This window comes from Podarcis liolepis, assembly GCF_965112155.1.
Source record: "Podarcis liolepis genome assembly, chromosome: 2".
Lineage (NCBI taxonomy): Eukaryota > Metazoa > Chordata > Lepidosauria > Squamata > Lacertidae > Podarcis > Podarcis liolepis.
The window spans coordinates 121,129,596-121,157,296 of record NC_139555.1 but is presented as its reverse complement, the minus strand read 5'-3'; the positions used below and the strand labels follow the sequence as shown (position 1 = coordinate 121,157,296).

Below are 27,701 nucleotides of genomic sequence, written 5' to 3'. Positions count from 1 at the left end.
GGTGAGGGAAGACTTACCATATTTTTCGCCCTATACGACGCAATTTGCCCCCTCCAAAAATGAAGGGAAAATGTGTGCGCATCCTATGGGGCAAATGCAGGCTTTCGCTGAAGCCTGGAGAGCAAGAGGGGTCGGTGCGCACTGACCCCTCTCGCTCTCCAGGCTTCAAGAAGCTATCCGCAAGCCTGGGGAGCCTGGCGGGAGTTCCTGCCGGGCTCCCAAGGCTTGCGGACAGCAGCCTGCAGCCCGAAACCCGGGGAGCGCAGCAGGGCGCACCCCGGGCTTCGGGCAGCTCTCCGCAAGCCTGGAGAGCCCGGCGGGAGTTGCGCAACCTCGCCTTCGCTCCCGGACCCGTTCTGGGGGCTGGGGTCGGGGGAAGCTCGGGCTTTCTGAGAGTCAGTGTGGTGTAGTGGTTAAGAGCTGTAGTCTCGTCTCCGCTCCTCCACATGCAGCTGCTGGGTGACCTTGGGCCAGTCACACTTCTCTGAAGTCTCTCAGCCCCACTCACCTCACAGAGTGTTTGTTGTGGGGGAGGAAGGGAAAGGAGAATGTTAGCCGCTTTGAGATTCCTTAAAGGGAGTGAAAGGCGGGATATCGAATCCAAACTCTTTTCTTCTCTTCTTTCCCCGCAAGCTCCAGGAGCGATGGCGAGGTTGCGCAACCTCGCCTTCGCTCCCGGACCCCCAGCCCCAAGGCTAAAAACGAAGCCAGGACAGCGAGCGGGATCCATCCCGCTCGCTGACCTGGCTTCTTTGCTCTTTGGGGCTCAGGGGGGGGATAAATCCCCCCCTTTATTCCCCCCCCCCAATAAGTGTGCCCTATAGGGCAAAAAACACTGCACATCCAGGGCGGAGGGAGAAAGATTAACTCATTTTAAATGGTATTGTTTTAACATTTTGATGTTTGATGCCCTGAGCTCCTTGGGAGGAAGAGTGGGATAAAAATGTAAAACAAATTAAATATTTTGGACATCTTCCTTTCATTTCAGTAGAACTTCCTCCTGGGTTTGTGGACTTTTGGGGCAACCCTGTCTTGGTCACCTCCCACCACCCCCTGCCCCAGATCAGATATCTATATATTTCTTTTATTACATTCCCAACCCTCCTTTCTTCCATCCTGGAAGCAAAGGCAGCATCCAGGTGGTCCCCAATCCAGGCACTGGCCGGACTTCAGACCCTCTTGGCTTCAGCAACATGGCGGCCTCATGTAACTTAAGCCCACCCCTGCAAAACCACAGATTCTGTCCCCATCTGGCTTTGGACTCTAGTTCTTCAGTCACTTTGCACCGGGAGACCAATTATTGGCACCTCCCTGCCAGAGTCTGTGAAGATTCTCAGGAACTTCAAAATCTCTGAAACTCCTGTGATAAGAAGGAAAGATCCACTAAAGAAGAAGGGTGTGCACCCTTATTTATTTCAGTCAAATGGATATTACAAAATAATAATTATATTATTTATACCCCACCCACTTGCCTGGGTTTCCATTAAAAACAGAGTAAAACTTCAAACATTAAAAACTTCCCTAAACAGGGCTGCGTTCAGGAATAAAAATAATACAGTGGTACCTCTGGATGCGAACGGGATCCGTTCTGGAGCCCCGTTCGCATCCTGAAGCAAACCCAGCAAATCTGCGCATGCATTGGTTGCCGCTTTCATGCGTGACATCATTTTGACCGTTTGCGCATGTGCGAGTGGCAAAACCCAGAAGTAACATGCTCCGTTACTTCCAAGTCGCCACAGCCGCAACCCAAAAAAACTCATCCCGAAGTTACTTTAACCCGAGGTGTGACTGTAATAACAATTACATCCAGTGTCTTCCAAGCAAGGTGCAGCAAATCCATTGGGTTAGGCAAGAAGAGTCCTGGGGCCCCTGGAGGTCTAAGAGAGTTACTGTCTTGTTATTTCCACAAAAGAGTCTCCTTAAGTAATGCCAGCCTATGAGAAGGAAGATGGCGAAAATCATATGGTGGGAACCGCAGAGAGGAAAAATATGTTCCTCAAGGTCCACAGTGGGAGAATTTCCTCCTGGGATTGCGGACTTTTGGGGCAACCCCACCTTGGTCATCTCCCACCACCCCCTGCCCCAGATCAGATATCTACACATTTCTTTTATTATATTCCCAACCATCCTTTCTTTCGTCCTGGAACCAAAGGCACCATGCAGGTGGTTCCCCCATCCAGGCAATGCCCAGACTTCATACCCTCTTGGCCTCATATAACTTAATCCCACCCCTGCAATACCACAGATTATGACCCCACCTCCCTTTGGACACTAGTTATTTAGTCACTTTGCAAGGGAAGACCAATTATTGGCATCTCCCTGCCAGAGTCTGTGAATATTCTCAGGAACTTCAAAATCTCTGGAACTCTCTTCAGAATCTCTAAATAAGAAGAGGGGGCACCCTTATTTATTTCAGTAAAACGCATATTAAAATAATTATTATAATTTTATTATTTATACCCTGCCCACCCGTTAACATTAACAACATTTTGATGTTTGCTGCCCTGAGCTCCTTTGGGAGGAAGAGTCCATGGGGTCTGACTCTCAATGGGTCACCCTTCCTAGAAGGCTGTGGGGACCAGGCTAGAAGTCTCATGAACTGCAGCCAAAAATATGGGGCTCCTTATTTCAGATCAAATTGTGGCCATGCAGCTCCTCACCTGCCTCTTCTCCTTCCTGGCTTCCTCCTTGGCTGTCAGCAGGATCAGTCCCTCTCATCTCCTGTAGGAGAGTCACTACACCCCATCCCCTCAGCCTCTCTACCTCCTCTCAGTTCCCCCCTTTCTCCATTCCCCCCTTCAGCTGCCTCTTCCTCCCCCACCAGCCTGTTTCTCAACTCACGGCCCCAGGGCATCATGGGAGGCCCAGGGTGGAGCCCCAGAGAACAGCAGCTGGTTGTCCTGGACGTGGAGCTCCATGAACCAGGCTGGAGAACTGGAGCCTTGAAGGTATCGGGACAGAAAGAGGGTCTGGAGGAAACTGCCTCAGCAGCTGCCATTGCCACAGGGAGGGTCTGAATGCCCCCTGGAGCTCCTCATTCTCTGCTCTGCCTGAGGATGGTTGAAGAGAGGCCGCAACTCCAGCAGAGGTCACCTCTGGACCACTCTGGATCTAGTCAGACAGGAGAGTGAGGTTCTGGGGATGCAGGAGGTGACCCAGAAGGGCTGGTGGTGGACGTCCCTCCCATCTGGGCTCTTGGTCAACACAGACAAAACCCCTCCATATCCAGATGTTGTAACTGGAGATGATGTCCTCCTTGGCTTCTACGGGATCAATGGCCAATGTCTGTCCTTCATCTTCTGAGGCAAACTTGCAAGCTTCCAGATTAGAATGGGATCCAAATCTGACAGCCTCTCTAGTCTTCAGCCACTCAGTTCCTTCTCTTTCAGCTTCAACTCCTGAGCATCTAAGTATCCCTGACAAACATCCCTCCCTGCCAGTTTCTTCACTTCCTCACACAGAAGGTGGGTGGAAAACACTCAGCCAGAGCAGTTAGGCTGCTTTTATACATTCCATGACATTACATCCATTTAGCCAAAGGCTGGGCGGCCCAAGAGGCAGGTCAGCAGTAACAATTTAGCCTATTTCACGCATAATACACTTAAAGCAATTCTCAAATGTTGATTTTCCTTCAATTTGGATGGCAAATGAGGGACACAAGATTTGGGAAGGGATTGTAGAGGGAAACACAACAACAAAGAACCAAGAGAAACCATCAAAATCACTGCAAGTCATGCTCAATCTCCTCATCCCCTTTAAAGCTTTTAGTTGTGTATATCTGGCACATTTCTGATTAACACAAGCACATTTCAGAAAATCAGCTGCGAAGCACAATTGGCCAAAATCCATCAGAAAAACATGATTATCCTCAAATTCAAGTTACACCTGCAGTCAGAATGGATGGGTGAGAGCCAGGATTAACAAGCATCATAAACAGCATTAAAGGACAGCAGGAGCTCTGAGCCTCTGCAATTCACAGCCAAACTTGGGCAGGCTCCTTCTGGTCTCATCTCACACACCAGGCTGGTATGAAACTGCAGAAATAAAGAACAGGAGTGTTTCAAAGTTAAGCCAACATCATGGTGTGGGGGCATCAGCATTACAGAGCTAGTGGGAACCCAAAGGGCGTCTAGTCCAGCCTCACAAGGAAAGCCACCATCCCTCATGTCAGATCAGACCTGAGATATGCCAGGAGCATCACCAAAATGGGCCTGCAGAGCAAATGCCTACAGAGGGCAGCTCAAGCAAGTGAGCCAAGCTGCACTCTTTGGGGGAATACCAGAAGGACACAAAGCAGTCCTACCAGAAGGAAAAATCCCTTCCAGAACCCAAAATGTGACTCCCTCTTATTGAGATCCTGGGGAGAACCCATTTGTCAGATGGAGGGGATCCTCTGTGGAGCTTAGATGGACAGACAGAATGAGTCACAAGAGCGATTTTCAGCTCAATGGACACTCCAGATTATGTCACACTTGGAAACCCCAAGGTGGGTAACAGAAGCTTTTCCCCATTTGAGGATGTTCCGCACAGACCTCCTTTGCCCCCACCTGCACCCCCACTTACCCTTGGTGGAGCTGTCGGACCCCTGGTCATTTGCTGCAAAAGGGAGGAAACACAGGAATCAGGATCCTGGGGAGAGAGATCCCATCCCCCCAGCCCTTCTCCTCCCTCCTTCCAACCCCATCCCAAATCAATCTCAATCTGGGGGGGGGGGGGGCTAAGAAGAGTTCAGGGACAGGCAGGCCAGAGGCAAGGGGGCTCAAGGACAGCACTTGAGGGAGAAGCAGGTGCTGGAGGGCAAAGAGAGATGGGCACAGCCTGGCATGGAGGCAGCAGGGGACTAGAGCGGGGGTGGATGTGATCTGGGCAGAAAGGCAGAAGGAGTGGGGGAGAGCAATGGTGGGTTCCTAACACCCACAGACTAGAGCTAACCAACCAAATCTTTAGCTTCAGGTTCTAGTAGATTACACCCCCAGAGATCCCTCTCTCCCCCCACCCTCGGCTCTTCCTCCTGCTCCTTCTTGGAGCCCCTCCCTCAGCCGACAGTCTCTCTGCAGCCTTTTCCTATCCCTGAGGGACCCCTTCCTCTCCACAGACAGGCTGAGCAGACAGGCTTAAGCTTTCCATCTGGGTCTTGGGCTTAAGGACCAGGCCACCACCAGGTTTAGTTTGGTCTGTTTGTAACCTGTTCCTGCTCCATATTGGGGGGAAATATGTCAGACAGAGAGAGGGCAGGAGTCACTCACTTGCGGTTTTTTCGTAGGCTCCTTTCTCGCTCCGTTTCCCTGTGAAGACAAAAGCAGAAGGTCAGAGCTGGAAGGGACCTCCAGAGGCCACTCAAATCCATTTCGACAATCTGGCTCTCAGATGCTGAAACCTTCCCTGCAGATGCTCCTCTTGTCTCTTCCAAACACCTCCAAGGAAGGGGAGCCCAGAAGGGGAGCATTTCAAGGAACTCACGTTACACAGAATTAGAAACAAATTGAGAAAATTAAATAACAAAATCAACATGGTGAAATCAGGCAGTGGACAGATTCCAAGTGGGTGGAAGGAAACATCCAGGCCCTTCACTTATTCCTTCTCAGATTATTATTTCACTCCCAGGAGACCCCTAATCCTCAAATTTGCCGGGGGAGGGGGGATAATGAACTTTAACAGTGCAATTCTAGGCAAGTCTGCTCAGAAGAAAGTCCTATTCAGTTCAATACAGCATCCTCCCAGATCAATATTTATTTATTCATTTATTGAAGATGGCAGGACAGTTCACAACATAAAATGCAAAATGAGAGCATAAAATACAGAATAAAGCAAAAACAAACCAGTAACTCTGCTCCCACAAACACATTTAAAAGGCCAAAGGCCTGGTTGGAGAGAAAGGTTTTTGCCTGGCACCTAAAGATTTGTAAATAAGGCTCCCTGCTAAGTGTGCACAGGACTGAAGGCTTAGGATGGATTAAAACATCAGGTGGGAAGTGAACTTCCTGAGCACAGAGTGAGCACAAAGGAATGGCCAACAGGACTTTTGTTTCATGTTCAAAGGGTGTTTTATGGGGAGGGGTCTCTGTAGGGATACAAGGGGCAGTTGCCAGGAAGCTCCACCAGCACATTCCCAGTCGGAGGCCAAGACAGAAGGACACAGGAGAGGCAGCAAAGGCATCCAGGGTTTACTTACTGCGGATGAAGAAGATCCCAGAGATCACAGCGACAAGCAGGATCACGACACCCAGAATGGCTCCCAGAATGAGCCCCAGGTTGACTAAAAGGGGACAAGAGACATTTTTATTCAGACTGGTAGCAGCAGCTCCCCAAACAGGAGATTTGAGTGGAGGTGCTGAGCCATGAGCCCGGGAGGATTTTACGTGTGCAAAGCAGGCCCTCTCTCTCTCCTCACAGGCCAAGGTCCTCTCTGTTGTGGCCCCGATACAAGGGAGCTTATTTTCCACCAGAATCCAGCATCTCTCCTCCTGCTCATGGGCTTCAGCCTTCTCTGCCCTGACCCTGAGAGGAAGGATTCCCTCCCCTCTGAGACCCCCCAGAGCCCAGCATTACAGGCCTTCAGGGAAGGCACAAACCCTTAGGAAGAAGCATCTTGTGTAGGGTTGCCATACGTCCGGTTTTTCCTGGACACACCCTCTTTTTCAGACTTAAAATGTCTGTCCAGACAAATTTTTTAAATGAGGCAAAATGTCCAGGTTTTTTTGTTTGTGTAGAATCTCTTTGTTTGTGTAGAAGTCCGTAGCGCTAGTGAGTGAGCCCTGGTCCCCTCTGCCCTGCCTGTGTGAGTCTTTGGCTCAAGGGCGGCTTCCATAATTCTCGCTTGCCTGCCTGTGAGAAGGGGAGTCTGGGGTGGGGATGTGCGTTCATGCGCTCCTGCTGGGGAAAAGGGAGTCTGGCTCTTAGACATTCTGCTTTGGTTCCTGCAAGCGCAGCTTTCCTGGCTGTGTGTGAGAGACGAGCATTGTTATTAAAATTCCTGCTTGCTCTTCCCAGCGGTGTGAGGGTGTTTGGGCTGAGTGGAGATCAGTATCAGTTTTTCTAGCTGGGCCTGAGTGTGAGGAGGAGCGAGTGAGAATCTTTATCACTGTGAAGTACAGTCAGTCCAGGGCTCCCTCTTTTAAGTCCATTGCCGCTTTTTCAGTCACAGAGAGTGTGAGTAAGTCAGCCATGTGGAGGAGGTCGTATTATTTTGAAGAAATAACACGTCTGCCCACATTCTGTGGCATGACAACAGCTTGGGCTTAAAGTCAAAAAGGTGACAGCCAGTTTTTACCTACGACATCCAATTTGAGTTTAAGGCCAATGAGACCCTTGTCAGAAAAGGCTGCATCTCTGTCAAAATCTACAGATTCCGATTCAGCTGCTTCCCTCCAGAGACACACACAGGATCCAACTGGGGTTCCCCATCTGAGCTGTGCTGCTGCTGAAGGGAGGAGTTGGGTGGAAACCCCCCTCCCAGAGCCCACCCCTCCCCCTCCTGCCTGTGTCTGTCTGTCTCTCACCAGGCTCCTTCTCCCAGGCCACGTCCAGAGGCTTCTCCAGGCTGTCGTGCTCCACGCGGCACCGGAAGCGCTCCCTCTCCTCGGGGTCGATCTGGACACTGAGCAAGAGATAGTAGGTCCCGTCCGAGTTGGGGGCGACCAATCCTCGGAGGGTGCCCTCCTGCCAGACCTCCCCGTCCTTCACCCAGTTGGCCTCAATCTCCTTGGGGTAGAAGCCGTGGACTTGGCAGATGAGGGTCTCCAGGCCGTCATAGTCTGCCTTCCTGGTCACCTTCACCACCGGAGCCTCTGCAAAAAGGGCAATCATTAATTGGGGTTAATGATAGACATCCACAATGGAAGACGGAAGGAATCCTGCATTTTTTAAGAGCAGAGGAGCAGGGACCCAAGGGGAAACCTAGTCAGAATCTCACATCTCCAGAAATTAAAAAGAACTGTGAATAAATGGGATTTCCTCAACCTGCCTTGGCATCTTCCCCAGTCAGTGTCTATGCTGGAACTGTTTGTAGATGTTTTCTCCTTTGTGTGCCAAAGCAGACTCCTTTGGGATGGAGGGCTGGGTAAAAATTAAATTAATTTGTCATCTTGATACAAGCTCTAATGCTACTCAAACATGACAACTTGTGGTTCCAAGATTGTCCCAGGGAGCTGCCTCTAGGCTGAGGGGCAAATTTCACCAGGTCCCCAATGGTGGGATGCATTCAGATCCTTCGAAGTTGCAAGTCATGAACTGATCCTGGCTCCTCTCCTGAGGAGGAAGAAATGCTGGACTCGCTGCTCTCTGTTCTCTGGGACTCTTCAGCCCAATAGTTAGTGAGCAAAGCCAAGAGCCCTGGGAAAGACAGAGCTCCTTTCTAGTTCTCCCGCCTGCCCTGAAAGGGTCCCTTGAGGTTGGAAAGGGCCCATCTCCCTTCTCCACGGCAGCCTCCCCTGGAGTGGAAAGGGCAGACCAGGAGGCCCAGTAAGCCAGCAACTTGCACACATTTAACTTGTGCACATACAGTTTTACGCACTTGCCAAAAATATTCTAAAAACCAAAAGGAGGAGACGGGCGTCTGGGGAAGAAGGACTTTGGCAACCCATTCGCCCTTGAATACAATGTGTTTTGACTATACATGATTTTGGCTTTAGGCATGATCCGCAGAATGTAACCCTTGTTTGAAAACTTGGGTTAATATTCAAGAATGCATCTTTCCCCCTTCCTGGCTCCCTGGGTAGCTGTTGTCTGAAGGGGCTGTTCCAGGATCCCACCCACTTTGCAGTGCCTGGACTGGAAACTCGGTCTAGGAGGGGATGTGACTCTGCTGGGGGGAGCAGGAAGGTAGGAAGTTCCAAGCCCTTTCCCCACAGAAACCCAAAACAAGACCTCCCCTCCCCACCCCACCTGTCCTCAGCAGAACCTATGTCTCAAAAAGGATGATTCCCAGCCACCTTTGCATGTTGTCACCCTTGAAAACGCTTCAATGTGGCTTTTGGAGCGAAATCCTCAACCTCAACAAATATGCTCAGTGTCTCTGGGGTGAATTATCACCAGGCCCCCATAGATGAATTTGCTCAGATCTCTCTAAGCACAGCTAATACGTATGTGTCATTCCTCAAAAAGGGAGAGTGCTAGAATTATTTCACTTTTAATTAATGTTCATATAAGCAAAGCTAATAGAGATAGGAAGAAAGCCAGTCAAAACACTTGATCATTTGATTGGCACCTGTGCAAGATTCCTGAAGGCTGAAGAGTGGACTGTACCATTTCAAGGCACGGGATTGAATGAAAATCAAATCAAAACTTTATTAGCAAAGCCAACAGGCCACAGCTGTACAAGAGTTAAAAGTGAGAATGGGGATAAAAGGAAGAAAAGAACAGGCAAAAGGAGGTCCGTCGGGTAAACAGGTCTGTCACTCAGATGGTGGCCCTCAATTTCGCAGCTCTCTCGATGTACCTCGCAACCTTCTCTGTTATCTGACTATCCGTATCAGAGAATAGAAAATACAGTGTAATGTCTGGTGAACGGCCGGGGTTGGAGAGAATGAGTGGAGTAATAATCTCATTCCTTAGGTCTTTGTAAAGGGGGCAAGAAAGAAGGACGTGGGACACTGTTTCCGTGTTACCATCTCCACATGGGCAGAGTCGTTTTTCAAATGGAGTCTTTTGGTAACGCCCTTCGAGTACAGCAGAGGGAAGAACATCCCATCTAGCCAATGTAAAGGCACGTCTGTATTTTGGGATGGTTAGTTTAGACAAATATGAGGCTGGAGAGTCAAAATGAGAAGGAGGAAAGTAGGTATACCATGGGCACAGTTTCTTTAAGATAGTCAGGTTGTTTTGTCGTTCAATGTCTTTCAGGCGCTGGCCTATTAGACTCTTTGCTTTAATGAGGCCCATTGATAGTAGGGACTGTGAGTTCAGACCGCATGTAAGGAGTTTTTGATGCACAGTTTTAAACCACTTGCTTTTGTGAGGGTCTTGCATTACTAACGGCAGTAGACCAGGAGGATTCAGATTAAGACGAAGCCAATAATTAAATGTTCTCTGCCAGGTCCGCGTTTCCACAGATGGAAGGCAGGCCTCGAGTCGTAATGCTGCGTTTGGAACACAGGAGGGGACACCGAGTATCTGCCTTAGAAATTTGGACTGGACAGTTTCAAGACTGGAGCAATGGTTCCCCATCCAGATTTGCGCCCCGTACAGTAGCTGCGCCAGAGGTTTTGCTTGAAAAACTTCAAGGGCTGCTGGGATGTATCTGCCCCCCTTCGTGTAGAAGAAGCGGGACAGCATCTTGATGCTTTGAGCAGCTTTTTCTTTGGCACATTTTTGGTGGACATCCCAGGACCCGGTCGACTGGAAAACGATACCCAGATATTTGAAGGCTTTGACTTGTTCAATTGACTGGTTATCCATCCTCCAGCTGTACTGTCTGTGTTTCCTTGCAAAAACCATGATTTTGGTTTTCTGATAGTTTATTGCAAGTTGCTCTCTCCTACAGTATGCTGAGAATTCACCTATGAGCCTATTTAAGCCTATTCTTGTTCGAGATAGGAGTATCGCATCGTCAGCGTACAAAAGCACTGATATTGCTTTGTCAGCCAGTTTGGGGGCGTGGAAGTCCGGAGATGACAAACAGTTAACCATATCATTGATGTAGATGTTGAATAAAACTGGAGCCAGGATGCAGCCTTGCTTGACCCCCTTACTGACAGGAACTGGTCCTATAAGATGGCCATTTAACAAAGTTCTTACATGCAGCACCGTGTCTTTGTATAAACAGCTGATCAGAAATAATAGTCTTTTGTCTATGCTAGAGGTGCTCAATTTATCCCAGAGTCTTACACGTGGAATTGAATCGAAAGCAGCCTTTAGATCGATAAAGGCTGCATATAACACCCCACGGGATTTTTTGGCATATTTGTCAATTAAATAGGCTAGGGTGAAGCAATGGTCTATGGTGGATCTGCCTTGCCTGAAACCCGCTTGCTCTTCCGCTAGAATAGCTTCAGTTTCCAGCCAGCTAGTTAGCTTGGTATAAAGATGTTTGGCATATAGTTTGCTGGGTATAGGCAGAAGGCTGATTGGTCTATAACTCGCCGGATCTGTCATGGGTCCTTTTTTATAGATTGGGATAATTATTGCCTCAGTCCAACCATCTGGGAGTAAACCCGTTGAGTCGATCCAAGAAAATAAAGACGCCAGCAGGGGGGCCCACCAGCCAATGTTGGACTTCAGAAGTTCGGCAGGGATGTAATCATTCCCTGGGGCCTTGTTGTTCTTTAATTGTGCGATTAAATTCTCAACTTCCTTCGCAGTTACTGCTGGCCAATGAGGTAGGTCCTCCAGTTGAATGCATAGTTTGTAATGTTGGGCTTCCTGGTCATAGAACAAAGATTGAAAATGGCGCAACCACTCCATTGGTTCCACTGTACAGATGGAATTAGTACGCTCCTGGTCCAGTAGACCAGATATGGTTCGCCAAAAGCAAGTAGTATCTTTCTCGTGCGATGCCTTAACCAACCTGTGCCATGCGGCTCTTTCAGCTTCCAGTTTCTTTCTCCTTAATAATTGTTTGTACGACCGTCTCAGATAAATATAGGCATTAAGTAGGAGGGCAGTCCCTGATTTCCTGTATCTCCGGTAGGCTGTTCTCATTTGTCTCCTTGTTTGCCTGCACTCCAGGTCAAACCAGCTAGCTCCGTCCTTTGCCCTCTTTGTAGCGGAGCTATGTATCACTGTTGTTAAATGGGGTTTCAATCTTCCCAAGAGTAATTTAAAGCGTTCCATAATCGCAGCTGCTGAATTTCCTGATACAATAGCGGAGCGAATAAGCTTTAACTCCACTGACTGAAGAAGGAGGGTTAGGTTTTCATTCAATATTGGGGACCATTTGAGTCTTTTGGGGGCAGGTATATCCAAATTTACAGAAGGTATATATTGTGGCTCGGCAATAGAATAGTCAAAAGGCCCACCTGCAAGCTCTAAAATTAGAGGTAGGTGATCACTCAGAGTATTATGGCCCACTTGAAACTTCCTTATAAAGCTGTGAGCAAATCTTGAGATTAAGATATAATCTATAACACTTCCCCCAGCCTTGGAGAAATGGGTATATTCCCCGGGGCGGTCCCCCTCTATATTGCCGTTTAATATCAGCAGTTCCCTCCGTCTAGCAGCCTGCACTAAGCAGAGACCTGGGAAATTACTTCTACTATCTTTGGACAGACGTGTCGCGCCAATATCCGTCTGTTCTTCAGGGTCCATAAATTGGTTGAAATGAGTGTATAGACTGTTGTCATCTGTTCCTATACGAGCGTTGAAGTCTCCACACACAATAGTCAGGGCAGACGGGTAAGTAGATTCGAGAGGCTCTAAAAACGCCTCTAGCTCAGCCCATGTAGCCTTAACAACGGGGTTTTTTTGGCCTGGGGGAATATAGACATTGACCAGCAAGAGAATAGTTCTCTTGAAGCTAAGTAGAGCGGCTGTTGCTAAGGAATTGCAGCTGGGTAGGGCTGTTAGAGAGTGCGCTAGCTCCGTGGAAATGAAGCAAGCTAGGCCACCACTAGATCTGCCGCCCCTTTGAGATGGAGAGGCAGGCAGGTAGTGGCAGTTATACCCATTAAGAAATATAGGGTCATTCTGCCATGTCTCCTGAAAGAGGATGATGTCAAATTGCTTAAGGTAACACAAAAATTGTTGATTATTTTTCTTGGCGTGCCAACCCGCGATATTCCAAGACAGCACTTTTAGGCCCCGGGCCCTTCGGGGAGCTGGATCTATGTCACCACCATGTCCAGCAATTCTTTGGTGTCTAAAAAAACACACCCGTTGGTTCTTTTCGAGGCTGGCTGCTTGGAGAGAGTGTAGTGATCCTCTTTTCTTGGTGATTTGGGGCTAGATTTTGGAGTTGGGGGGGAAGCTAATTCATTCGGAGACAATTTAAGATAGCTGTGCCAGGAGCTTTGAGGTTTCACACCTTGCTTTGGTCTTACTTTATTGTACATCACAGGGGGCTCTGATTGTAATTCCACGTCTACACATTTGAAGGTGCCTCCATGGGAAAAAGTAAAATTGCTCACAAATAAAAAATATAAGAAAGTAGAAGAGGGAATTCCCATACTCTCTCACTATGTGCAGGTTTTCTGCTTCTAGGCCACGAGTGGCTAACCTACAGACTTAGTGAGGGGGCTGCATCCATATTTTATGGGCTCCCCACACATTTTCTATTTTAAAAAAAAGGTTATTTAGTTTTAAAGACTTTCCCCATAGGTATGCAGGGGGAGACGGGGCACATTGATACACCAACAATATTTCAATATTGACAAACGTTATTCGTGTCGTGACATCACTAAAACGTGTCTATACATGTGTGAGTATGACAGCTGCGACTGCACTGCCCGCCAGTTCTCCACTGGCATTTGACGAGAAGTGTGTTTTTAGCGCGGCCAACTAAAAAATTATGTGAAGTACTATTTTATTGTTGTTAGGCGCCCTGAGCCCGGCTTCGGCTGGGGAGGGCAGGATATAAATAAAAATTATTATTATTATTATTATTATTATTATTATTATTATGTGTAAAAGTGTTCCAATGTTGTTTTTCGTCGTTTAGTTAAGATTTTAAAATACCAAAGGTAAATTATCTCACTCAGTAATCACGATTACACGTGATTTTAAAATAAGTTCAGTGGTTTTATTAATAATTGTTAGTTTTCTGAAAATGTCCGGTGGGGCGCTTTGATACACTAAGACATGGGGCCCCGCTAGTGTACAATAGTGCCCCAATATACAAGTTTGCATGAAATCTCTAAACTGATTTCCTACTCGTGAAATGTGAAAAACAAACAAACTGTTGTTTACTACGTAGCCAAAGTCATTTCTAAATATAAAATGACAGGTTATCAAGTGTCTTATCTCAGGAAATATCCAGGATCTTGTATGTTTGTCTTCCCCATTGTAGAAGATAAGGCAAGCATTGAGTTCAAGGAGGCTGTTTTGCCAGAACCAAATTTCTCAAAGGGCACATCTCGAATATCATCTCTTTATACTTTTTCCTTTGACTTCAGTGGATATAATGTGCAAAAGAAACTAAATGTTAAGGAAATATATTATTTTTTCTAAGCATATTTTTTGACTACCTAATGTGAGTTCCTATACTTTTAAAACTTTTTCCAAAGTTTTTCTTTAAATGGATAGGTGTTTGAGGAAAGATTAATACAAGTTTTGATGTTTTGTTAAGAAAACCTGCCATAAAGTCTATGACATGTGTGAAACTGTGTTAGTTTTGATACGTAATTTAGGTTTTTAAGTAACAAATTGTAGGGCTGCCCCGTAAGTTGGGGCAGAATGATACAAAACCCTTTTTTTTTTACTCAAGTCATTATATTCTCATTATCTTCTAACCTTAATGGTTCTTTTGATTGCTATTATAATATTAATTATAATTATTATAATTATTAATTATTTGAATCATTTTGGTACATAAAATATGAGATTGAATTTTTCTGCATCAATCTGCCCCACTTTCCCCTACCCCAGTGTAAAGGCAAAAGGTATTTCTGTATCCAGCCTCAAATCTGTCCATTTCAATTTTCTTTATTTACTGAATTTAAAATGCCTTTTGCTTTCCTGGCCCCTTCCCTGCTGTTTCTTTCTGCCCTCTCCCCCATTTGTCTTTTGCCATCCCTTATTCTAGGCATGGGGGGCTGTTTATAAGCATCTCTCCCCCCAAACATACTCTGAAGTGACCCCGTTTCTCCTCCCAGAGGCCCAAACATATTTCTGCCTCCCCCACCAAGAAAAGTGTTTGCTGTTTGGTCCAGAAAGGAAGACTGTTAAGGGGGGGAGGGGAATTTGTAGGGAAACTGCCCCACTGAGCCCCCCTCCCCTCCCCACTGCCACCCCTCACCTGTCCTCAGCAGAGTCTCATTCCCGTACTTCAGATGTCTCTGCAGCCACTCAATGCACTCTTCCTCCAGGTAGGCCTTCCTGCCCTGGTTCCAGGCCAAGTCAGAATCCCAGTACCTCTTGGTCACTTGGGCCCCTGTATCAGCTGCCGTCCAGGTGAGGGTCTCCTTGTCGAAGGCGATGAAGTCTCTCCCATCATAGCTGAACTGCATATACCCTCCTTTGCGCCCGTCTGACCTCAGCTCACAGCCGTACATTTTCTGATAGGTGTGGATCCCTGGAAGGACCAGAAGAGACCCAGGAGGTCAAGGGGGGTCAGAGCAGCCGCTCCCCCATCAGCAAAGGAGCCCAGGAAAAAGGATTTATTTGCCTCAGACTCAGGGAAGAGGCAGCAGTCAGAGGGGAGAAAAATCAACCAGCATTGTATCTTTTTGAAGGCTCACTGAGGCAAACACTACAATCCTGAGCTTACAAAGCCCCCCTTTAATTGCCCCCCCTCTCTCTCATCGCCCCACACTTTCTCCCCCCCAATTCCTAGTGGATTCTCCCAACTCCCTGGAGGCGGGGGAGGGGTGGGGAGCATCCCTTGTAGGTCGGAGGTCACAGTCTGTCCCTCTTTCCCCCCAGCTCTGCTCCTCTGGATCTTGCCCCTCTGGGAGGGACGCCTCAGCTGCCCCCGTTCCCCCCCCAAAAGAGGAAAGGGGCAACATGGAAGGGGGACACCCACACATGGGGGGCCCTTTCAGGAGAGAAGGTCTCCTCTTCCCCTCCATCTCTCTCCCCCCAGCTTCTCCATATCAAGGACCTTTTCCCTAAAGGAGGAAAGTCATGGAAGGGCCTTTGGAAAAAGAAGTTTCCTCATAGCCTGGGAGGGAAAGGGAAGCTGCAAGGGGGGTTTGCCCCACTTCAAAATGGCCCCCTTCTCAGCAGAAGCCAGGCTGCCCTTGTCAAAGATGGCGGGTCCCTGCATCCCCCTGCCCACCCCAGGGGGCTACCACCAAATCTTCAAAACAACAATAACATATAAATAAATAAATAAATAAATAAATAAATAAATAAATAAATAAATAGTGTTTGCTGATGTTTTATGTACATTTTATGGATTTTTCCTGATTTTATTTTAGCTTTCTAGGTTGTATACTATCTTGATACACTTTTATGGAAAGTATATACAGTGGTGCCTCGCAAGACAAAATTAATCCATTCCGCGAGTCTCTTCGTCTTGCGGTTTTTTCGTCTTGTAAAGCAACCCTATTAGCGGTTTATCGGATTAGCGCTATTAGCGGTTTAGCTGCTATTAAAGGCTTATCGGCTTATCGGATTAGCTGCTAAAAGGCTATTAAAGGCTTAGCAGCTTAGATAAAGGGGGGGAAAGCGAAAAAAAATCTCAAGACTCGCAAGACTTTTTCGTCTTGCGAAGCAAGCCCATAGGGAAATTCGTCCTGCGAAGCAGCTCAAAAACGGAAACCCCTTTCGTCTAGCGGGTTTTCCGTCTTGCGAGGCATTCGTCTTGCGGGGCACGAAATTAATTCGTTCCGCAAGTCTCTTCGTCTTGCGGTTTTTTCGTCTTGCGATGCACGGTTTCCCATAGGAATGCATTGAAAATCAATTAATGCGTTCCTAGGGAAACCGCCTTCAGACCAGGTCCGGGGACAGTCTGTCCCCGGACCTCTTCTGAAGGCTGGGGGGGGGGGACAAGGGCTTTTCTTCCCACCCCCAGCATTTTAAAAAACCCCAGGACAGCGGAGGACTTCTCCGCTGTCCGGGCGATCTTAAAATGCTGGCGGGCGGCATTTTAAAATCGCCCCGGGACAGCGGAGGACTTCTCCGCTGTCCGGGGCAATTTAAAAGCCCCTGGGAAGGCAGGCAGGGGGGACAAAGACTTTTGCCCCCCGCCAGCCTTCAGAAGAGGTCCTGGACCTCTTCTGAAGGCAGGCGGGGGGCAAAAGTCTTTGCTCCCCCCGCCTGCCTTCAAAAGCCCTCCGGGACAGGCAGGCAGGGGGGAGCAAAGACTTTCGCCCCCCGCCTGCCTTCAGAAGGTGTTCCCTCCCCCCCGCCCGGCTTCGGAGCACCGGGAGAAGCGATCTCCCCGCAGCCCCTTGCTTCAAAAGAGGTCCGGGGGCAGCGGAAAGCGCTTCCCGCTGTCCCCGGACCTGGGGCTGCGGGGAGAAGATCGCTTCTCCCTGCCGCCCCTTGCTTCAAAAGAGAAGACCCGCTGTCCCCGGGGCAAGCTTCGTTTTGCGAAGCAAGCCCATAGGGAAATTCGTCGTGCGAGGCAACTCGAAAACGAAAAAACCTTTCGTTTTGCGAGTTTTTCGTCTCGCAAGGCGTTCGTCTTGCGGGGTACCACTGTATTATAAATACTTTAATAAAACCTTCAGTCAATTGATAATAAAAGAAGAGCTGGTTTTCATTAGCCAGTCCATGTCCACCTAATAAATCCTTCATCAATGAACACATGATCCTTATACAGTGGTTCCTTGGTTGTCAAACGGCTTGGCTCCCGAACACCGCAAACCCAGAAGTAAGTGTTCTGGTTTGCAAACATTCTTTGGAAGCCAAACTTCCAACACAGCTTCCGATTGAGTGCAGGAAGCCGCGCCTTGGTTTTCGAACGGTTCCGGGAATCAAATGGGAGTGGAATCAACTGACTTTATTGGAAGGCAGCTCAAAGATTCAATACATCCCATTTATTGCTGTGGAAAGAGGTGCCATGGATAAATTTTGACCTCTGTTACTTCAGTCACAACTGGTTGAAATGGAAATATAGATTATTCTGCTCTCATTCAGACCACATAACTGTGAGATGTTCTTATATATGCTAATGCTCATGACTTTTAAATCTGCTCTTCAATTCCAGTATCTGAAGCATTGATCTGGTGTTTTCACTTGGCAGGTGGCATCACCCGGCACCCGCTGAGACCCCAGACCCCTGGCCGGGCCCACGGGTGCTGAGGACCCCAGCCCTGTCTCCTCTAGGCCAGCCAGCAGGGACAGCAGACAGCCATTTTGATTTCCCACAACAAAACCATGGAGAGAAGCTACGTCAGGCACCCCAAGACAGGATGGGAAATGGCAATGGTTGCTCCTGGCCATGCACAGAGTTCTGCTGCTCTTTGGTAGCCTGAGGGAGCTCAGCAATGGAGGAGAGGCTGTCCCAGAGGACACCAGGTTGCTCTCACTTCTGATTTAGGCTTCCCCTTTCATCTCAGGAGCCCTTGGCTTACAGCTGAATTGAGTTTGGGTATAGAATGCCTTGCATTACAGAAGCCTCTCTCAACAGAAATCCTGCTTTCCTGGGCTGGATTCATCTAACACAGCTAGTCTAAAAACCAAGTCTTACTTGCACAACTGGGGCTTTCTCCCCATCTCCTTCCCCACAAATCAGCTGGGGGGGGGGGGAGAAGCCCCAGAAAGGTGTGCAGGGGGAGGAGAAGGGAAATTGCTCCCTCTGGGAAGTAGAATTATTGTAACAGTGCTACTCTGGAGTCCTCCCTCTAGAACTACTCAACATATTGAAGAAGAAGAAGAAGAAGAAGAAGAAGAAGAAGAAGAAGAAGAAGAAGAAGGAGAATCTTCTACAAGGCCATGTCCTAAGGTGATATAGTTCTTTTTATGCACTCAAACAATGGTTTGTGGTTGACCTATGCAAACCACAAACCAAACCACAAACCCCACCAGCTGGTCTGGATATGGAGCTTTGGCTTGGAGGGAAGTTGCTCTGTCTCATTGCTTCTTCAGCATAAATTGCTTTCTCCCTCATTTTACAAATGAAGCTCATTCCCCTCCCGTTTCCTCAAGATGTTAAGTGGGATCAATCATGATACACCTATACCTTAAACACTGTTTTTAAATAGAATCAGACGACATTTCCAGGGCTGCCCGTGGCACCTTTGAAGTGGCCACCTCATTTGTTTGGCATTTTCTGAGCTAAGCAATTGCAAGAAATGATCAGGAACCGAGAGGCGCCCCTTGGTGACATTTAAGGGGCATTTTCCATGGATAGGTGCAGGGGCTCAGGAGGGGCCCAATCCCCATTTTTAAAAGGGGGAGAAGCAGAATTCCCGGGAGCCCAAGAGGAAGCCTGCAAGGCAAGGCCAGGCCTGATCCCACTGCAAGAAAAGCAGACCTGCCCATTGCTGCGCTGGCTTGGTCTCAGCTGACCCCCTGGGTTTCTTCCTTGCAAGCCTGACAAGGCCAACGAAGGCCCCAGAGGGCTCTGGACACACTCAGGCTGACCCCTTTGGCAAGGCTCCTTCCACCTCCATTATTCTGTGTCACAGGTGGGGAATCTCTTTGGCTTCAGGGCCCAGATCCTGATCAGGATTGTCCCCAGGGGCCAAAAGGGGCAGGAGGCTGAAGCTGGCATCATGGCATAGCCCACCCGTCCATCTCACCCACCTTCCAAAAGCCCTTGAGGGGGTTTCCAAGCACCCAGCAGGTGCGCAGCCTCTTGGGAACTGCAGCACAAGGGGCGCTGCCTGCCTTGCACTCAGCACTTGGGGAAGCTGGCAAACTGCTTCTTTCTCATCTCCAGGAGAAGCACTGGGCTGCTTGAAAGCCCTTCATTTCAGCCACATTCTGACGCAAATCCCCTCCTGAATCCGGAACATGAAGTCCTGCCAAACTGAGCAGGATTTTACTTCTGCTCATGGGGCAAATCCTACCCCCTGGCAGGCCAAGACTGGCCCACAGCCACAGGTTCCCCACCCCCGTTCTGTGCGGACATTATCGCTTGCCACTTGGGTCCCTGCAACATGGAATAGTGGCTTCAGCTGCATGGAGACTAGACATGTTTGTTCTAGGAAACAGAAATCTTTGGGTCCATTCCCCCCGTCCCTGCCCTCCATTCATATTAATGGTAAGAGCTGCTCAACGGCGGAAAGGGCTCCCTTGGGAAGTGGTGGACTCTCCTTCCTTGGAGGTTTTTAAGCAGAGCCTGAGTGGTCAACTGTCCTAGATGCTTTAGCTGAGATTCCTGCACTGCAGAGGGTTGGACTAGATGACCCCTGGGTTCCCTTCCGACTCTACGATCCTATGATTCTTTGAACTATTGTATAATTCTATTTTATTTATGCTGAAAATTATGCAGAGAAAAAACTGGGAGTATCTTAAAGCATCAATCGTAAACGTCATTCTTAGGAAGTAAGCTCTTCCAGACACCTTAGGACTGAGCTGCTTGAACTGGCCTTAGGGTTAGTTAAGCCATTACAGAACATAAGAACAGCTTGGCTGCAGGATCAGAGGCCCATGGAATCTGATTTTTGGTGCCTGCTAAAAAGATTTATGTTTAGGCAAGCCTAACCAAACACATAGATGTCAATGTTTAAATCTTTTTTTCTCTTAATCTTCATTTCCAAAAATGTTTTAATTGTTTTTGTCTATTGTTTTAAACTGTATTTACCAATAATTTTAGTATTTCTTGCAAATATTGATGCAAATGTTTTAATGCAATGAAGCAGTATATTATTAGACAAAATAAAATCTTATTAGACAAAAATAAATACAATAAAGAAGGTTCTGCCAAATGTTGATAAACTTCTAGTTCCAATATGAGACTCTCAAAAAATGATAAGGAGCAGGAGGATAACATGTTTGTCTGTTTAATTGATTTGGAGAAGAAAACAGGGTAGGATTTCTCCAGCTAATCATTGTCATGTATTGTTACACCACTAGATAAAAACACTTCTCTGAAAAGAACTTTTCTATTGATAGGAAGAGAAAACTTTAGATGAGAATTGGGTCTTTAAAATGTTGAGTGTCTGATGTAGAGCTAAATTAAGGATTATCCTCAAGCACATGCAATGCCAACTCCCACGAGACTGCATTTCAGCGAACAAACAGGACTCTTGAAGCACCCTCTCTGGGTGTTACACGTGTGTAGGGGGCAAGTGCTGTGAAAGATGTTGTGGTGCTGTTAGGGGTAAAGTCCTGAAGCAGGGAACCTGCTTAGGAAGTGTGGAAGTGGAGAAGCCTGGAAGGTAAAGGTGCAAAATCATAGAGAGATCTCCCTCCAGACCCAGCAGAGGCTCCCACTTCTGAAATTCTGATCCTAAATTGCAATTGGAGGGGGAGTCACTCAACTTTGGGGCTAGACACAAATGCCTCCTCCCACCCTTCCAGAATGCTGGCTCCTTTCTCACAACTAACGTCTTAAAAAAATTTGGACATTTCAGAAGAAAGTTTTAAAAACAAAAATGTGTGCCAAGAGGCTTTTGCCAGATGTCTACCAGCTTTTACTAAGTTTAGTGATTCCTGTCATAACAGTTCCAAGGTTGGATGGGGCAGGGGGAGGAGTGTGGCAGAATGCTGGAGGTGTGGGAGCCTTGGAGGCTCTGGTCCACCCTTCCACTTCAGCTGCCCACCATGCCTATTATTTTAACCATGTAGTTGCCACTCTGACCCCGAAAACCCAGTCCATTTGTGTTCCTTAAAAAGGCTTCTCTTTCAAGTGTGCCAGGGAGTGGGAGGGGCTTGGTGATGGTCAGAAGGGTCAGCCAATCAGCACCTCTGTCTGGGCAGCTGGCTTCTCCTTAAGCAGGTCCAGAACTCAAGGCTTGCTTGTCTCAGGCTCAAGATCCCACCCTTCTCTTCCCCCCCCCCAGAGGAAAATGAACTAGACAGATTTCCACCTCACAAGGCTTAAGCCAAGCCTAGCATGGAAGGAAGGGCAGGCAATGGAGACATTTCCTTGGTAGGATGTGCAGGTCCAGAGAGGGTCATACTGGGGGGGGGGTGTCTTTGCCCTCCAAGTCTCATTCTATGTCCCCACCCCACCCCATACCTTCCCAGCCCCCATTAAGACCTTCATTAAGGGAAGGGAAGATGCATTTGCCCTGGTGGAGACCCCCACCCTCCATTTCCTTTCCTCCTAGCAGCCCCCTCCCTGCAATTCTGGCCTTGGAGGGAAGTATATTGGGGGGGGGGGAGGTGTGACTCTGTTCCTCTCATGCCTTCCACTCACCTCCACTCTGGTTGTAGCGATTCTGCAGAGTCTGCAGATCCACCCTGAACACCAGCTCAGAGCCCTGGAAGTTCCGGTTGTTCCTTTCCTGGTAGTGAGGATCCTCCTTCTCCACTTTCTTTATCCAGGAAACTAGGGACTGATATTTCTTGCTGTCACTGTCATACTGAACAAATGGCTGGTCATCCACGTACCCCACAGCAATGAACTGGGGCAGCCCCTGGCCAGGCTCAGACACGGATGTGTAGAAGTAGCGCATGGAGTGGGAAGTGGAGCCTGGAAAGGAAGAGAAAAGGGGGCAGAGAGTTAGGGGTCCTGCAAATGAAGGCAGCATCCTAATCCTTCTGTATTACAGGCAGCAGCCCTAAATTAGGAGATCCAAAGCTCAGCAAGGTTTGGGGGAGTTTGTAGACCTGCCCTTAAACATAGAGGAGGCAGAGCAGAGGGAGCCTAAGAATCATAGTTGAAAAGGGGAGAGGATATAAATACAAGTAACAACAACAATAGCCCATGGAGCAGAGGGCGAGAAAAAGCTCTGCCAGGAAGCACTAAATCTCTGCATGTCTCTGCTGAGGCTCCGTGTGAGGGAGAGAGAGGCCAGCCCCTCCCCTTTTGCCAAGGGGGCAGGAATTGCCCCCCACTTGCCAGCGCCAAGCTGATGAGAGCTCCCACAACATGGCCTGAAGGCTCAGGATGTAGGCACCGAACGGAAGCTAAGCAGGCTCAGGTCTGGGAAGTGGATGGAGGGGAGACCAGACGAAGCAAAATCCATATATTGGGAGAAGAGGAAGCTGCCTCCTCCTGGGTCAGACCACTGGTCCAGGTAGCTCAGAGTTGTCTGCCCTGACTGGGATGGCTCATATCTGCAGAAACGGGCCTAGGGAAGCCACTCCCTTGGAGCCGCCCCACCTCCTGACCTTCTGGAGCCATGCACTGAACAGGTCTGACCTGCGTCTTGCTTCCTGGACTCTGGGAGGCTTTGGAAAGATCTCCTGGGAACTCAGGAGAGCCCCACAAGATCCTGTGAGAACCTGCCAGAGTCTCTTATGCAAGGCAGAGAGCTTCAAAGCTCTTTTGGTACTGAGACAACCTTGCACAAAAAGAGCTCTCTGTCTTCTGCATATATAATTGGTGTGAATCCAGCATAAGGTTGAAATCCTTCAAGGTAAATGCATTCCAGTTGCTGGTTTCCTGCACTTTCCACCAGTTTTCCAGGGAGATGTCAAGTTAATTGGCCTGCGATTTCCGAGATCCTTCCTGGATCCCCTTTTGAGAATCGGTGTTTCAATGGTTCGATGTTGCAATCTTTCAATGGTCTGAGCTGCCACCCACAGAGTGGGTTGCCCACTTGAGAAAGAAGGCCCCACTGGGATAGCAGGGGCAGGAGGGCAAATGCAACTTTGGGGTCAGGTCTCAACATGTGGCCCCACATCCCCTTTCCCCCCACTTGCCCCTTCACGAGATCGAACACAGGAAGGGGGACAGAGCTCTGGCCACCAGGGGGCCTAATGAGTCTCCACAGCAGATCCCCATCAGAAGCAATTAACTTTTGTTGTCGTCCATCATCAGATTCTGCTGTTTCTGCTCACTCACCACACTCCTTACCCCTCTTCCCAAGTCACAGTGAATGTGTACTAAGGGGGCTGTGTGCCTCCTTTGCGCAGGAGGAAAGAGCCAAGGCTCCATGGTACTTCTCTAGGGCCACCGCTGTACAGGGTACAGGATGAGCCCCACAGAGAAGGCCCCCCAAGACAGCTGCAGCCCCTTAATTCCCACCCTGGGCTCCTTTGGGAGGAAGGTGGGGATATAAACTCAATTTTAAAAGATGACTCTGCCAGTACCAAGAAAGGCCTCACAGATTTGGGCGTAAAGATGAGGCCTTCCTTCCAACACCTGTCCCATTCTCTGCCTAGAGATTAACAAAGACCCACAGAAACAGCTCACAAAGACTTGGGGAGGGAAGGAGCTGATCATAGGCTTTCAGCAACATACCTGGGGCTTCTGCTGCCACCAGAACACCACCCTCTGACGGAAAAGCTGAGTCGAGTTCAGCGAGAGATGGGGCATTTCCGTGGCGAAAGGTAGAGGGACACAGTGCTAAAAGAGGAAGAGGAGGCTATTCCTGTTTCGCCTCAGGTAGCAGAAATGGGACGTATAATTATTATTATTTATTGAATTTATATACCGCCCTATCTTCTTCTTCTAAAGCTCACCAAAACTGGATGTCAATGAAGACTTTAAAGAAAATACCGCCCTGTACCTGGAGGTCTCAGGGCGGCTGACAGAACAAAATCAAAATATAAATCCACAAAATATTCAATAATAAAAAAGGCAATACCACAAAAACCCACAAAACCCCCACACACTTTTAAAAGGATGTCAATCAAATCAACCAAAGGCCTGGTTACAAGGGAATGTTTTTGCCTGACTTAGTCAACAGGTGAATAATGAAGGTGCCAGGCGAACTTCCCTGGGGAGAGCCTTCCACAGACAGGGAGCCACTGCAGAGAAGGCCCTGTTCTCGCATTGATGCCACCCTTCGCCCTCCGGACCTCTAGAGGAGGTGGCACAGGAAGGAGATGATCTCAGGATCCAGGTAGGTTCATAGAGAAAGAGGTGGTCCTTGAGGATCCTGTGAAAATTGTGTTGAATGCACTTTGGGCAACTTCACCCTCAAGGAGGAAGAAGCCCGCTTGAGTTTGGCCAGTGACTCATCTCAAAACAACTAGGAAACTAAAATAAAAACCACAGACAGGACTCTGAGGGTCCAACCCCCTGCGATGCTGGCATGTCGACTGCAGCATCCATGGCAGATGGCCATACAACCTCTGCTAACAAATCTCCAAGGAAGGAGAATCTACCACCTGCTGAGGGAGATCCACTGTGGGAAACAAAGTTAAAGGAAGCATAAACCTGCAAGATGAGTTTGCTTGAATTACATACGCCGTGATGGTCGGTTCGGTTTCCTTTCAGGCAAGATCAAATGGGACCCACTTCTAAGACCCTCCCCTCCCAGGGCAGGGGCTCCCCCCAGTTCAAACCACAAGAGCTCAGAGCAAGGCTGCCTCTGGTTGTGGCATCTGGATGAACAACACAGGCAGTTCTGCTCAGTGGTCGGGAGACAAAGAGCCACAAAATGAGTCACACGTGAGACCCCAAAGTGAGGAGGAATCTGAAGGAACCAGGGGTCTCCACCACCCTTTGCCCAGCCCTGTAGCACAGTGAGGGGGCAGCCCCCCATATCAAGAGGGTTCAAGAGAGAAATAACAGGTCTTGCTCTTGAGTTCTTAAAGCTTTTAAGTTACATTGAGAATTTTTATGCAACAAGCAACTTTTAAACTAATGCTAGTAATTTATTCACACCATTTTCCATTAGAGAACCACAAAAACGATTTACAATAAAGATTCAACTAGGTAGCCGTGTCGGTCTGACGCAGTCGAAATAAAAAAATTAAAAAATTGTCCAGTAGCACCTTAGAGACCAGCTAAGTTTTATCTGGGTATAAGCTTTCGTGTGCATGCACACTTCTTCAGATACACAGTGTACAAAACGTAGTGAAAGGGGTTGTACAGAAATGGCACAGAGGAGCCCACTGCATAATTTACAAAATCTACATTTTTGACAGGAAACAGGAAGGGTTTTTTTGGGGGGGGGAGTCAGAACTGTAAAGCAGAAGAACCTGATTATGAATGTGGCTGTGAAAGGGAACTCCTGAACAAAACAACACTGGGAATTGCGGGTGGGGACCCCTTACTCAGACATCCCCCCCCCCAATGAAGTCAGCTCTACACCCGTCCAGCTCCCACCCCCAGGCTGGTCTCCAGAGTTTAGCTGAGTTTTCAGAGCGGCTGAGGGTTAGAAAAGGGAAGGTAAAAAATAGAAAAGGAAGGACCTGTACTCTGTCTGTCTGTCTCTCTCTCTCTCTCACACACACCAGAGTCTAAAAGAAGCTGCCGGGGGGGGGGGGGACAGGCGAGTCACTTTCCCCGCCATTAATCCTGCCAACACCTTCAAGCTTTGTTTAATTCTTTGATTGAGCTTACGAGCCCAGGAGTGAAGCGGCCCCTGCCCCGGGCGGCATACAAAACAAGCCAAGTCTGGGAAACAGATGTCTGGGAAGGGATCCGGTTCCACTTCGGAGAAGAAACTCCCCGATCGCCCTTTCAGTGCCCACGAAATGCAATTCACAAAGTCTCATGCGTCCAGTCCCCCCCCCCCCCCAAAAGGGGCTTAGTGGAAATTGTTTTCTCCCCCCTCCCCAGAGCAGAGTCCTTACCTGCGCAGTCCAGGAGCAGCAGCAGGTGGGCAGCCGCCCCCAGGATCAGGGGGGGCCAGCGGAGGAGGAGGAGGACCCCCATCTCCCCCCAAAGCGAAGTGCCCTTTTCCTCCTCTCACTCCAGCGACGTCCTTCTCCCTCCGACTCCGAGACCCGCTCTCTGCCCCGTCTGCGGAACCAGCAGCAGAGCGAGCCCGGATTGGGCGAGGGGAAAATATTCCACCAATCGGAAATCTGAGCGCAGATGGCGGCATCTGTCGCCAGGCAGAACTCGAGGCGCAAGTTTGGGAGCGAGGCTGGAGAGGGAAAGAGAAAGTGATTGCAGCTCCTCGCCGGGAATCGCCGCTTCCCTCCCTCCCTCCCTCCCTCCCCCCCGGCAGCTCTTCCTGTCCTGCCCTGCAGGGAGGGCGGAGGGGGTTTCCCAGGGGAGGACCCCAGGTTTAACCCCCGCATCTCCGGGGGGGGGGCTGGGAATACCCCCTCTCTGAAACTGGGGGGAGGGGCTGTGAGATCCTGAGCGAGGTGGACTCCTGGGCTGAGTCAGTGCAATGCAGCCTCCTGGGTCCTGTTTTTAAGAAGCCCTTGCATGGCTTCAAAGATGGCTCCCTTCTTCCTCCGCTGTCAGAGGCAGTAAATGCATTAGCATCCCACTCGCTGGGTGTCCCTCTTCCGTCCTCCTTGCATGCTTCCTTACTGGGACATCTGGGTGGCCACTGGGAGACCTCCATGCTGGACTCGATGGGCCCCTTTGGGGTGATCCAGCAGCCCGGCTCTTCTCCTGTGACCCTCTATCTAGTGGCAGGGGGTTCCGGCGGTTATCTGTGTGCCTTGTAATAAATGCTCAGTGTTGCAACTAGGGCTGAACCTTAGGGCTGAAGTCAAAACAGAGAGAGAGAGAGAGAGCATATGACCACACAGAGAAGGGAAGCAGGTGGTGGGACACTGACAAACATGTTTGGTTTTAGCACAGGGTCAGGCCAGAGCCCACCAGCTTGCCACAATTCCCTTTCCCCATGTGGTTTTTAAAGGGGCATTTTATATCCCCGCATATCTCTGCTTCCTTCTCTCGTCATACAGGCCCCAACATGAGTTTCTCTCCCCCTGCCTGGGACCCTCTTGAGTCTGCAGGCCCAGGGGGAGTTGGGGGTCAGGGAGGCCCCCTTTGCCCAGTCAGCAAGACCCAGTGGCTGCCCAGCCTCTTCTGGAAGGCCCTGAGCCCAGGCTGGGTGCTTGGCCCAGAGAGCGCTTGGCCCACATCCCACTTCCAGAAGCCTGAACGTTTGAAACCTGAGCTAAGCATGGGACACACAGAGAAGCCGCTGCCTTTCCCAAGAAATCAGGAGAGAGACAAGCAGTGGCCGCTCCTTGCCCAGGTACAAGGAAGCTTGTTGCCAGTTGAGTCCCTGTGAAGAAGGAGGCTGGCTGCTTTGAGGGGGGCTTTCCAGGACCCACTTTTGGGACTCAATGGGCTCAGTCACCTCAGGGACGTCTTAAGCTTCACTTTTCACCTGCTCCATCCAGTTTTTCTGGACAGGGATAGTCTGCCCACAAGGATCCATGTTCTGCTCACCTCC

At 49.0% G+C, this 27,701-nt stretch overlaps 1 long non-coding RNA gene and 1 pseudogene across 2 annotated transcripts in view; one reads left to right on the top strand and one right to left on the bottom strand.

Annotated features, from left to right (window-relative positions):
- The window catches only part of LOC310702115, a 30,319-nt gene extending 26,462 nt beyond the window's left edge, over positions 1 to 3,857 (top strand). Inside the window, exon 2 of the long non-coding RNA XR_014523257.1 lies at positions 2,863 to 3,857. This is a non-coding gene — a long non-coding RNA (uncharacterized lncRNA). The remainder of the gene's footprint in view (positions 1 to 2,862) is intronic.
- Positions 1,393 to 27,701, bottom strand: LOC310701657 (major histocompatibility complex class I-related gene protein-like; annotated as a pseudogene). The gene is made up of 10 exons (XR_014530139.1): positions 27,636 to 27,701; positions 26,128 to 26,423; positions 21,851 to 22,126; positions 14,888 to 15,163; positions 7,500 to 7,787; positions 6,173 to 6,256; positions 5,247 to 5,285; positions 4,564 to 4,596; positions 2,056 to 4,034; positions 1,393 to 1,627 (listed from the first exon to the last, which is right to left on the bottom strand). The product of XR_014530139.1 is annotated as a major histocompatibility complex class I-related gene protein-like (transcript).